The 13,562-nt window shown below is 44.1% G+C and overlaps 1 protein-coding gene across 8 annotated transcripts in view; it reads left to right on the forward strand.

The window, feature by feature from the left end:
* Positions 1–13,562, forward strand: part of BACH2 (BTB domain and CNC homolog 2) — a 379,241-nt gene that overhangs the window by 219,335 nt on the left and 146,344 nt on the right. For 3 of the 8 annotated variants that reach the window (XM_061131763.1, XM_061131761.1, XM_061131764.1), the window contains one exon: positions 3,352–3,500. The exons of 4 other annotated variants lie outside the window; for them this stretch is intronic. The gene's annotated coding sequence lies outside the window, so the exon portion shown is untranslated. Of the gene's footprint in view, positions 1–3,351; positions 3,501–12,671; positions 12,833–13,562 lie in introns of all 8 variants that reach the window. One more of the 8 variants, XM_061131762.1, reaches the window with a different exon arrangement.

The raw sequence follows: 13,562 nt of genomic DNA on the forward strand, positions 1-13,562 counted from the left end.
GCCCTTTGGAAAAAACAAAGTATGTTCTTTGAGGGTGAGTGGTCATCTCCTCTCAGTTCAATTCAGTCGTGTCCGACTCTTTGTGACCCCATGGACTGCAGCACGCCAGGCTTCCCTGTCCATCACCAACTCCTGGAGCTTGCTGAAACTCATGTCCATCGAGTTGGTGATGCCATCCAACCATCTCATCCTCTGTCATCCCTTTCTCCTCCTGCCTTCAATCTTTTATCATCATCTTATTTTTCTCATCCTATAGGCCTGGTATACTTAGAAAATTAATCGTATACCCTATTGTAGCAAAGAAAAAAAATCGCTTAGAAGTCCTTCTACCCACTTGACACCTAATTATCAGGAGAATGCTATTTTAAGTATAAAGAAAAGCTTCAGTGGAGGAAGTGGTCCACTTCTTGATACATCTTGGGTCTTTTGATAGATTTGATGGAAGCACCCCTTAGTTTTTGAGAAGATTGTTGAGATCAATTTAACTCACTCCTAAAAAAAATTAAATTTATACCCCCTTCTTTTTCTCTCTATGAACTGCAGGCATTATATAGTGTATGCTAAACTATGCAGAAACTGAGTTTCTAGATGAGGGCAGGAGTGGGTGTTATTTCATTCCATGTAACAAAAAAATGTCTCTTCCATTGTCTTGTATCAGTGTGTGAAAATTGTGGCCTCCACTACATCAATTGTAGTAGTAAATGGCAACTCGCTCCAGTATTCTTGCCTGGAAAATTCCATGGACAGAGGAGCCTGGCAGACTATATAGTCCATGGGGTCGCAAAGAGTCAGACATGACTGAGGGGCTGAGCGCGCATACATACTCCGTCAATTATCCTGCAAGGTTAACTACATAAAGGGTAGAGAGAAAGAAAATGTATTAGAAAAGGCTATAAATGGAAAGAAACTTGGGGTTGCGAACTCTGCTTTAGCATTATTAAACTTGTAGTCTCACTTGGGAAGGATATGTTTGTAGGTTTGGTGGTTTTTTAAAGTGTATGTGTGTATCTTCATTCTTCTCTGTGTGAGCAGACTCTCAACTCTCAGCTGTCCTGAGATACAGCCTCCCTTCTGTCCATATAAAACCTGGGACGTGTTTGCAGTTACTTGGACTCTTCTTGTGTTTTATACTATTTTCACTGCTTCCTACAGATAGTGCTGGAGGTGTTGACAGAAAAATGTCTAAGGGTAGCATTTGGATTGATAGCTTGACTAGGAGTCACTGAGTCTTTGGATTATCTTGGAGTCATTCAAGACATTAGGCTTGATCTTTGACATTGCAAACCTTTAATTCCTCCAGACTTACTAGGGGAGAAGGGGGAGTGATGAGCAAGCACATACTTTCGAACCTCACCATCACCAGTTTCTGTACCGGCGCACTCAGCATTACGTGAGATGAAGCATGTAAGGCGCTCTCGGCACTAGAGTCGACACATCGTGAGCACTTGGGAGGGTTAGCCGTGATTACTGGCTTGTCTGATTTAATTTTGTCTTCACATCTCTTTCTGCTCCCTGATGGCCATTCTGAAGAGCAGTCAGATGTCCAAGGAATGGGAAAATACCAAATGCACGGGAAATGCAAGGCTTTGGTCTTCCAGAAACAGAATTTATCAGCGCACAAAGAAAAATGATTGTGTTTTTTTTTTCCCACAATGATGTGTCGATGACTTCCATACTCCCTCCACGGAAGAGGGGCAATTCCTCCCTTGTCCAGATCCAACTCAGTCCCATCTAATGAGGGCCACTTGATGGAAAACTTACCTTATTCCCATTTCCCTCTTTGTTATGTGAAAAACAATGAGCTGCTGATTATCATCTGTGTGAGAAAGAAAGTACAGTCTAAGTGTGGTTGTCCCTGATTAGAACTTTGTTAAGGTGTGTGACGGGCAAGTGGGTTTCTCCTGTGCCTTCAGTAAAGTGGGTAGCTAAACAAATGAACCAAAACTCATGCTGTGGCAGGAGTGGAAGTTGGTACAGCTTTTCTGAACAGTCACCAGGACCCTCAAAGCTCGCTCCACTTGACCCCACAATTCTTTTTCTAGGAATCTACCTAGGAAGATACACAGACATTCAGGCAATTAGGGTTAGTGATATTCAGATACATCTGTCAAAGTGTCATTTGCAATAACAAAAGAAAAGAAAACAATATGTCATTCCCCAAGTGAGATAAATAATGAAATAAAACACTTTTCTACACAGACATTGAAAAGCATGTTTCTGAAGAATTCTTAATGACTTGAGGAAATGCTCACGTTCATATAATATTGAATTAAAAAGGAGAAACTAAACTCTGTTTTTGTATATCTGAAAAGAATACCAGTCCACAATCCCTTATCCCCAGTTCTGAATGCACTTGCTTCAAACATCACAAACGTCTCTTGGTGACTTGTTTGGTAGAAAAATCTGACCTGAACCAATGTGAAGTTTTGTTTTATCTGACCAAATAAGAATGTGCATCTACTCTGCTGCAGAACTGTCTAATACGTGTGATTACAGAGTGCTGCTTCAGATTCTGATGGGGCATCATACAGTAAGTGGTAGTTGAGCATCGTAATACTCTCTAACACCAAGCAGTTCTGAACACTGAAGTGTATCTGGCCCAGGAGTTTCATTTAAGGGGTCATGAGCCTGTACAACAAAATATCATGAATGACTTATCAGTGTCAAGGTTGCAGTGCGTGTTTATTTTTTCTTGATTCTTTTCCATAAAATTTTCAGGTGTTCTAGAAAAAGCATGTATTAATTTATCCTCAGGAAAAAATAAGGACTGTTATTTTCTAAGAAAACATATTTGAGGTATCAGAGGATCATCTCATTTCAGTTGGAATCCACAAATTTATCACTTGCTTCAAATTTATCACAACTCTTTCTGTTGTTGTTTAGTCTCTAGGTCGTGTCCGACTCTTTGTGACCCCATGGACTGTGGCCCGCCAGGCTCCTCTGTTCACAGGATTTCCCAGGCGGGAATCCTGGAGTGGCCTGCCATTTCCTTCTCCATTGTTTCCTGTATCTTCTTGTTAATATAGCCAGGCGTGTCTTTTGAACCAAAGTGTTCTGATGTGTTGAAAGAAAACATTCAGGAGATGAAATAGAGAGATAGCTGACTGGGTATGTCCAAGCTACTTTGGGGTTCAGAAGAGCACCCAGTGAGGGATGCGCTTCACCCGTGGTGAGCCCTGGCATCGATACCTGCATTATTTTATCCAGTTCTGTTTGGCTGGACCCGTCCTGAGGCACAGGACGTTGGCGGTCATGAAATCGGAGGATGGGGTGTAGCGATTGCAGGAGCGAGGGGACGATGTTAACATGCAAGGTTTCCTGTGCTAATGGACAGTCTTCCTCCCCAACCAGGTGGATGCCCGCTGACCTGGCGCAAGGCGGCCCCACAAGGTTTCGGGGTCCATGTCTGAATGGATTGCTGTAGCCTTCTCTTCTCTCCCTTCGCCCAGTTCCCTGCATCCTAAGACTCGAAGCCAGCACGGGACCTGGAAAAATTACATGTAAGTTTTGACTAAGGTTTCTTTCCTCCAACCACACAAGGCTAAGAATTTTCTGAGATGATAATAACAAGGGGTCTTGAGAATTATTATTGAGGAAGGGAACAGGGGTTAGACTCTGCCTGTGGGTGGTTCCCTAACTCGGTGGATCTTAACCACTATCATGCTTCAGAATCGCCTGGACGGCTTGTGAAAGTCCAGCTTGCTGAAGCTCATGCCCAGACTCCTGGATTCAGGAGATCTAGGGGCCTCTGAGAATTTACTTTACTAACAAATTTCCAAGTGATGCTGATGAGGCTGGTCCAGAGACCCCACTTTGAGAATCACTGCTTTAACTCAAGTGTGACTGATAAGAGGAATGATGAAGGTAGAAACGTGTATGAAACTGAAATGAAGACATTAGTGCTGTACTTAATACATGAGCTCAACTCTCAGGAAAGAGACTTTTAGGGCCTTCTCAGCACCGTCGCCTTTGAAAGTCCATCCAAGTAGATGCCATTATTCTGTGCCAGCTCAACTCCAGAGGCACGGGTACCAGCCATTCTCTGCCCTTGCCTTTCAACAGGGGTGACTGACAGTGCTGGTAGCAGGCTGTGGCGATGGCCACCGTCTTTCCCCATGGGTCTTCATCATGCTTTGATGAAGGGAAAATCTTACTCCAAAGGGAAAATCTTCTTTCTCCTGGGCTAGAAAATATATTGTCCCCTTTCAAAGTGAATCATCCCAGTGTGATCCTTCCCCCCATACTCTTAAATGTGACTTGATTTGCAAAAGGCAAATATGAAGGAAGGTGAACTTCTAATCAAAAGTCTAAGCCAGCAAAACCAGTGTTTTGTGGGCTTTTATGTTCTCAGGACTGACATATTTGGAAGATAAGCATGTTTCTGTGTTAGCTTTGGGACAAGCCAGTCACCTCTCTGCTGAAGGCAAGAACAATTTAGTCCATGTTCATAGAATAAAGTAGAAGAGATTGACTCAATAACTGCGCACTTGGATATATGGGAGTATACATGCTAATGTACACATGTACCTGTGAACCTGTATGAATTTTGTATGTTTCTAAGCTTTCAGTGTAGGAGTTCTCACAACATGTTGTCTTTTGTTTCACTGAATCAATGTGCGTGTGAAAATAGTCTGAGTGATGCTGTCTAGGAAATGTTTAAGAAATTTATGGGCGTTTTGAATCTGTGGATAAGCATGGTGGTTTATAACATTTTACTTGATATGGTTTATGTTAGCATTCAAAGCAGCAATTAGGGCATACAGTTCTTTTATTATAACTCTCTGAAATGGAGAACAGTCACTTTAAAAAAAAAAAAACTTTTTTAAATTGAAAGTAGTCACTTTTTTAAAATAAAGTGATTGAACAGCACCAGAATGGCCAGCATGATTTGGCATTGCTTTCATTTTACAGACAAAGAAAGTGATTATCAGAAAGGGTTAAAATAATGGAAGGAAGGATAGAAGGAAGAAAGGAAGGGCTCCAAGAATCACATAGAAAGAAATAGCCAAGGCCACCTGTAAAATTTGAGGGTCCCTGTACAAGATGAATATGTGGAGTTGCTTGGGAATAGTCACTTTTAATAAAGCAATTCCAAAGCAGATATGTAATGAAGGAGCTTTACCTTCTACCTAGATGTTAACAGAACCCCAGATTTAACATGGGGTTAAATGCACTTAACAGATTTAAGTGCATGCATTTAAAATAAAAATCACAAAATCAGAAAAATAAGACCAAAAGAGCAAGAGGTGATGAAAGAGTTGTAGAAGGAATTAATTCAGAATTGTCTTCTGGGAGCTGCCCAGAGGGTAACAGGGCTGGTGATCGGGCTGGCAGAGTTGTGAATGAAGTAATTACCTATGATCACTCTGCCCTTACAAATGATAACTTCTCTGTCAAGCATTAATTGGTTATACTGCACCACATTCTGGGAAGTTTCAGTTTATGAAGTGTGTTCACCATGAAGTAGAAGAAATGGGTTGGATCCAATGTTTCTTCATCTCCCTCCTGCTTTCCTGCGCTGGCATCTGTGAGTGTCCACGTTTACACTTGAGGTTTCCCTGGTGGATGACCTTGGGTGTCAGTTTAATAACTACAAGGAAGCCAGGGCGGGTAGCAGGCGGCTGGGACCCCTTGGGTGACTTGGAGCAGAGACTCCTGCTGGGCCTGGTGCCCACTTCCTGGCCCCCTCCCTGCAGCCTTGGGTGAGGCAGCCAACACACCAGGTGCCCGGAGCGGCTCTGTGAGAGTCATGGGGACGCCCCTGGTGGTCCAGTGATGAAACTCCACACTGTCAAGGCGTGGGACGTGGGTTCAATCCCTGGTCAGGGAAATAAAATCCCTCATGCCATGTGGCGTGGTCAATAAGTGGATTTAAAAAAAATAATAATAATGTCTTGGCAATTCCATGGTGGTGTAGTGTTTAGGACTCTGCACTTTTCACTGCCATGGACCTGGTTAAAAAATAAAAAGTAAAGTTTGAAAAATGAATACTGTGCATTTGGGGGAAAGGAGTATATGGGACCCCATGGTGCTTTCCTTTCAGTTTTGCCGTCAACCTAAAACTGCACTAAAACAGTTATTAATATGAGAAACTGAACACTAGACAGTATGATGATTCCTCAGAAAATTAAGCGTAGAATGACCTGACCATGTGTGTGTTTTCAGTTGTGCCCAGCTGTCTGCAACCCTGTGGACTGCAGCCCGCCAGCCTCCTCTGCCCGTGGAGTTCTCCAGGCAGGAACACTGGAGTGGGTTGCCATTTCCTCCTCCAGGGGACCTTCCCGACCCAGGGACTGAACCCATGTCTCCTGCATCTCCCACATTGGCAGGTGGATTCTTACCACTGTGCCACCTGGGAAGCCTAGAAGGACCGTATGATTCTGCAGTTCCTCTCCTGGGTGTATACTTAAAAGTAGTGAAAACCGAGCTTTGAACAAATACTTGTGCATCCATGTTTATACATCATTATTCCCAATAGCCCAAGGTGGAAGCAACTCATTCAACCACGAATGAAGAAAATGTGGAATACACATACAAGAGAATATTATTTAGTCTTAAAAATATGGAATTCTGGCACATGCTCCAACATGGATGAAACATGTGATACCAAGTGAAATGAGTGAGACACAGAATGGCAGATACCGTATGATCCCACTTACGTGATGTGCCCAGACTAGTCAAAGCCATCGAAAGTGTAGAAGGGCCTGGGAATAGAGGGGAGAGAGAAGCTAGTGTTACCGGGTACAGAGTTTCACTCTGGGAAGATGAAAGAGTTCTGGAGATGGATGGTGGTCACGGCTGCACAGTACTTTGAACAGCTTCCCAGATGGCTCAGTGGTGAAGAACCTGCTTGCCAACGCAGGAGACACAGAACCTGTGAGCTCGATCCCTGGGTTGGGAAGATCCCTTGCAGTAGGAGATGGCAACCTGCTCCAGTATTCCTGCCTGACAGTCCCATGGACAGAGGAGCCTGGCAGGCTGCAGTCCATGGGGTCGCAGAGAGTCAGATGCGACTCAGCAACTAGAACAAAAACTCCATCCGCTGAACTGTACTCTTAAAAAGTGATTTAAGTGGTAAATGTCATGTTGTGTATATTTTACCACCCCCCCCCCCACACACACACAAATACCCTGACTACCAGAATTTACTTTCCTTCTGAGAATAGCAGGCAGAACCACTAAGAAATGCTCGGCAGGAAAGCTCTAGTTTGAGTAGGCGGAGGACGCATAGGTGTCCGTGTCCCTCACACCTTCCCAGACACCCTTTGGGCAAAGGTGAGGGCCTGCAGAATATTAGACTTCAGTCTCAGGAATGGGTTTTCTATCGGGACAAGGACAAATTTGTCCGAAACCGCTAGGGAAATTTGTCATCGATACCCATCCCCTCCACTAAAACCTCATGTCCACATGCAGGAAAGCCGCTTTCCTGGGCTGGAGGGGATGTGCACACCCGTGTGCTCCTGTCGGGGGACTGCTGCAGGTCACGTGAATTATGCCTTCGTTAGTGAGTCCGGGTACCACAGCCCAGGATGCCTGAATAGTGGAGGCCGTTGACAGGTCTTAGTCGTGGGGGCAGACCTGAAGACAGGACCAGGACTTGCCCCAGAGTGAAGCCTAGCAGAAAGTGGAAACTTGGAAAGAAAATTAGTAGCAAATAGCTCTCCTGCAACAGGGCTTCTCACTCTAATGCCTGTTTGACATCCTCCCAGTGAAGTGTGGCTTATCCCCCATCAGCAAATCTCTGTAATATTGGATATTGCTGCACCCATACCTCACAGAACAGCTGTAGCAGTAACATGGAGGCCTGTGAGGAACGAGAAGGATTGAACCCACTGAGTTAGTCCATTTGGGCCCTAATTTGGGGGAGGGAGGCGGATTTTGCTTTTTATCCTGTGTTTCTAGTAAACCAGCCTTGGAGAACCATCAGTGAGTTGTAAATCCTAAAGAGCAACACATAAGGATCCATAGTTTCAAAGAGCTTAGAAACTTCTGTCATGAATCGTCCCACATCCTCCTTAAGACATCAGAATCATTTATACATATGAGCATGCCTGTGCGTGGCCTTCCTCGGTGACTCACAAGGTTAAGAATCTGCCTGCAATGCAGGAGACCCGGGTCTGATCCCTGGGTTGGGAATCTCCCCTGGAGAAGGGAATGGCTACCCACTCCAGTATTCTGGCCTGGAGAATTCCATGGACAGAGGAGCCTGGTGGGCTCTAGTCCGTGGGGTCGCAAAGAGTCAGATACAACTGAACGCCTTTCAAAAAGATAATAATAATAAATGCATGTGTGTGAATTATATACATATATACATACATAAATGTGTATGTATGTGTTTGGCTCAAGGAAAAAGTATAACCAAAAAATAATTGAAATAAAATCATCGAAGTTGAAGTACAGTAGATATAAATCAGCCCCTCATTTCCAACCCAGACATTCCAAACCTGCTTAGAAATACTCTCCCTGCTTTTTGCTTAGGTGCTAGAGAACAGGGCATAGCAAGAAAGGTTTTGGAGTCAGTTGCTATAGGGAGCTGCTAAGACATCAGACAGTTGGAATGAAATGTTTTTATGGAAAAGAAAATTCAGGGGAGCAAGTCTTAAGAGAGGAGAAGTAAATGCTTTTTCATCTTTGACATCACACGTAAATACTGGCACCCTAAGCTTGAGTTGAAACAACATGGATATAGAGTCTAATAAAAACAAGTTCAGCCCCAGGAGTTCAGAGACCATGATTTTTAGATGGACACCCTGACACAGATTGTCTACAACAGTCCCCAGAGGGAAAGACATGAGCTAGAGAAAGCCAACAAAGACAGCCTTTGGGGGCTCTCCTGATCGACTCTTAAGGCTCCGAGAATCAGGTGTACCTGGATACAGGCACTGAATTCATATTTAGTGATGGCTCAGCTACCTGGAACCCAACTAACCAGAACCCTGAATTAACCAGCCTTGGTACTTCCCACCGCCACTCCACCCCCACCCCCCTCACACCCCACACCCCACCCTACCGCACAAATCCCACTTCCCTTTTTCAGTGATAGAGATTCAGAAAACAAGATAGCTTTGGTTTAATAAAGTTAGCAAATATACCCTGGAGGTTATTTGTAGCTGATGACACTGACCTGCTGAATCACTGAGAACGGTTAGATCCTTTATAAGCAGAAAAAGAAACTGCTTTGAAAAGATTTTGAACAGAAAGCATTTTTTAGCTGTCAGTTCCCCGGAAAATTGAAACAAATCAAAAAAGATCTTCTTGTCTTCAAATAATTTAGTTAACTTAGATTTTATGGTACCTATTTTCATGTCTTAATAATGATATAAACATATTGACTTAGGATAGAAAAATATACCATTCATTTTGTTCTTGAGAAACCATGCAAGTTTTGGCGTTCACCACCTTTCCAGTACCAGAGTTTAAATCTTAGATAATTATTTTTATGCTTATTCTGTTTATTCTAGTTGGAGGCACTCTAAAAGTTGTGATGTTAATGATAAGAATGTTATATAAAATAACTTCATGAATATATATATTTAGCTATTATTGTCATTGGGGAACCATTGGCATAATTTTGAAGCCAATTCTGTTTTTTTTTAAAGAGTGTGTGTGATTCTTTGTAACATACTGGCTCACAGTCATGCTCTGCTCAAGGCACCATCAGGATTAATTTTCACTGTCTGCACATACACTGATGGTGCAGGTGGTGGTGATGTAACCAGCGTGGTAGTAGACGTGTCCAAATCTGAGAAGGTGCTCGCTGTGCGTTCCCGACTCAGCCATGGAGGTGGCAGAGCCACTCGCCAGATGACGTCCGTTGTAGTGCAAGCCGTTTATCAATTTCTTCTAATCATTTCCAATGTGCTGCTGCTTAGAAATAGTTTGTGTGCTCCTTCTTGGATGTGCCTGTGCGAACAAAGTCACAGTGCTCTCTGAGCCATGATTTAACCCAAGGGAGAGCTACCCTCTTCCAGAGACACACCCCTTAAACTGACCGCTGTGAGGTCCCTGGCCCCTGGAGCTCTGGGGCGTCTGGAGCGTGCCCAGACTGTGGTCACAGCGAGGAAGGACGCTGTTGCGAAGCTCTGTTGAGGAGCAGCATTCTGAGAGTCCTTGTCAGGGTTAACTAGAAGATATAATCTATTGTTTCCAGCAGATTTTCCCTGTATTTCATGTCTGCTTTGTCACCAGCCCAGGTTACGATAAAGATCCCATGTATTACGTGTTCTCAGTGACTAGAAAGAACAGAATCAGAAACTAATGAATTGTTTCCTTTTATCAAAGTAAAGTTAGCTTTACTTTCCCAATTATGACAGTAATACATGCTTATGAAACAAACTTTATAATAAATAGCAGAATAGAATAAAGAAAATAAGTCACTTTTAATCCAGCTATCCAAATGCAACCTACCTGTTAATGCCTACTTTTCTGTGTTTTTCCAGACTTTTTTCCTTTCATCAACCAATTCCAAATTGACAATCAGTACTCTGGACTGCTGACATCCCACAAATTGGTGGAAATCAGAAATGATAACTTTGTTATCATTTTATAGGACAGTGATCTCCTGGTTGCTTATTTTTCTCCCTTCAAATTACATTCATCAACTCTTACAAGAGCAGATACCTCTGTAGACTCAGCATTGTGTTTATCAAGTGGAAATTGTTATTAACTTTTTTTTTCCATTTCTGGATTCTGTCAATGAATGCGATTTTTGAGTGACCCTACAAGATCCTAGTGGGCCTTGGGAATGATAAAAGAAAGATTTGATGTGGTCCCAGATGGTTTTAGTGTTATATCAATCGGTTGTGTTCTAGATAGGTAAAAATTTGCAATTGATACACCATAAGACAATTTGGCAGAAGAGGGAAATGTTGATGAGCCGGATTCCTCACCCCTATTCCCCAACCGTACTCTAGACAATATGGACTCCAATAAAATTCTGATTTTATATTCAAATATAGCCCCTTCTGTGCTGTGAACCCAGAGGGTTTTCCTTTGCATCATTTGTCATCGTTGTTGTTCAGTCACTAGGTCATGTCCCACTCTTTGCGACCCCATGGAGTGCATCACACCAGGCTTCCCTGTTCTTCACTATCTCCTAGAGTTTGCTCAAACTCATGTCCACTGAGTCGGTGATGCCACCCAACTACCTCATCCTCTGTCACCCCCTTGTTCTCCCGCCCTCAATCTTGCCCAGCGTCAGAGTCTTTCCCAGTGAGTCGGCTCTTTGCATCAGGTGGCCAAAGGATTGGAGCTTCGGCTTCAGCATCAGTCCTTCCAGTGAGTACTCAGGGTGGATTTCCTTTAGAATTGAGTGGTTTGATCTCCTTGCTGTCCAAAGGACACTCAGGAGTCTTCTCCAGCACCACAGTTGGAAAGCATCGATTCTTCGGCGCTCAGCCTCCTTTATGGCATCCCTCTTCGGAGAAGCGTCTGTTCCGCCCCCTCTGGCATGGTGCTCAGCCTGTGGTGTGGCTTGCGCTGAGCATCTGCATGCTTCCCTTTAGAGAGAGGTCAGCTCTGGATCAGGGTGAATCCTGACTTTTTGCCAAACTTAGGAAGGGCTTTGAACACTGAAACAAAACCCAGATTAAAATGAAGGGGATTGTTAAAGGAGTCGCCTGAGGAAAGTTGTGGGAATGTCATCCACGGACATTAATGTCAGTAGAATATTAAGTGTATAGTAAACAGCTGCTGGAAGAGATTTTATGTTTCAAAAGTGATCTGGGGACTTCCCTGACAGCCGATCCAATGATTTAAGACTCTTGTGTTTCCAGTGTGGTGGAGTAGGGGTGGGGGGAGGTCAGATTCAATCCCTGGTCAAGGAATTAAGATCCCACATGCCACGCGGCACAGCTGAAAAATAAAAAATAAGTTTTTAAAATGATCCATATTAGACATTGTGTGTAATGAGGTCTCATCATCCTCTGTACAAGCCTTAGGTTCTTTAAAAGCAGTTTTTTCTAGGTTCTTCCCTCTGCATGCCTTCACATCCTTTGTGTCCTAGTATATAATAGGGATACAGTGTGCTTTGACTTGAGTTAAAATTTCTGTGCTGTGGCCCTTGCGTGACAGATGAACGAATGTGCTGAGCGCAGGGTGTATTCTGCTTCCTTCTGACAGTAGTCGAAAGATGCCTTCTTCTGACAACAGTCGAAAGATGCTTTGGTAAATTGTGTGGCGCGCCCGGGTCGGGTACCAGTGTGGGAAGTGGTCTGCAGTGCTTTGATGCTCCCTTGGAGAAGGAGATGCTTGTGTGGATACTGAGAGCTCAGTTCCCTACCTTCGGTTTCGGTTTGACCTCCTCGCTCCCCTGAGTCACGGCGTCCGCTCATCGGCGACAGGCACGTCCCAGAAACCTGAGACGGTCCCTCGGACTGTTTGTGACACTGTCTCTGAAATTTCCCGTGACACCAACAGCCAGCATTTGTCGTCAAACTTCAAAAACTTTGAGTTGGTTTGCAGTTGACATTGAGATTAACTTTCTCTAACCTAAACCAGTGAAAACTAAAACACTGCTCACCACATAAAAGTTTTGCTTTCGCTGCGTTCAGACCCCTCCCACCCTGTCACAGCACAGTCATTCGGAGTCTAGTGTGGGGAGGTGTGGTTGTACCTCGGTCGTGGATGACCCACTTTTTCGTAACACTTAATTACCCGTGTTTTTACAACAGCAGTCAGAGACCTGGTGAGAGTGGACTCTAACCCCTCAAAGACTTTCTGATCCACCTCATCAGCACTGCTCTGGGAAGAAGGTGTGAGCTCTGCAGGGCGCGAGTAGCTACCGGGGATGACAGCATTTCCTCTAGTTTCTGGATAATGAGCAAGCGCGCAGGTAAAGATGCCTTTCTCGGTGTTGACTCTTTTCGTGTCTTCATTATTTGGTGGAACCGACTTTTAAATATTAATCCCCGTCTGCCTGTGTTTGCTACTGTGCTTTGCGGAGGGTTCAGGGGAACAAGCGTTCAGATCGGTGCCCTGGGACTTGAATAACTTAACTTTTCATGAAAAGTCTAAAGAGATGGAGATCAAAAATAGACTCTCGTCTCTATCCTCTCTATGCCCCCAGAAACATCCTCTTCCTCAATTTTTTTTTTTTTTCTTATTTGCTCTCAAGGTGGGTTTTTTCAACATCAGCAGCTCCGCTCGGCAGCGAGGGTTTATGCTTGGTGAGCTGAGGGCTTGCGGGGTGAGTGGATGGGACAGACAGAGACAAAAATGCACAGAAGGGAAGGGAGATGGCAAGGAGATGCTGTGTCCCGGGGAGCGCTGGCCCTCAGCACCCCAAGAGCAGATTTAGGATAAGCATCACTGCTGTAACTTTGGCAAGATCATTTCTGACAGCCTGCTCTGTTCTAGAAACGCTTACGTTTCTGATGTCCCTTTGTTCATTTGAGAAACTATTAAAACACCGTCTTTGTTGCAAAAAAAGATGTTGTAGGTATCATCTGCCTGAATTTACAGAACCGTTTGGGGGTATGTTTCTCTGCTGGAAGCTGGTTGCCAGGCGGCAGGTGACGGGGTGGTAGCGGTGCCTGGCGGATCACACTTGCCAAAGCACCGTC

The sequence above is a fragment of the Dama dama genome, chromosome 28, assembly GCF_033118175.1.
Source record: "Dama dama isolate Ldn47 chromosome 28, ASM3311817v1, whole genome shotgun sequence".
NCBI lineage: Eukaryota > Metazoa > Chordata > Mammalia > Artiodactyla > Cervidae > Dama > Dama dama.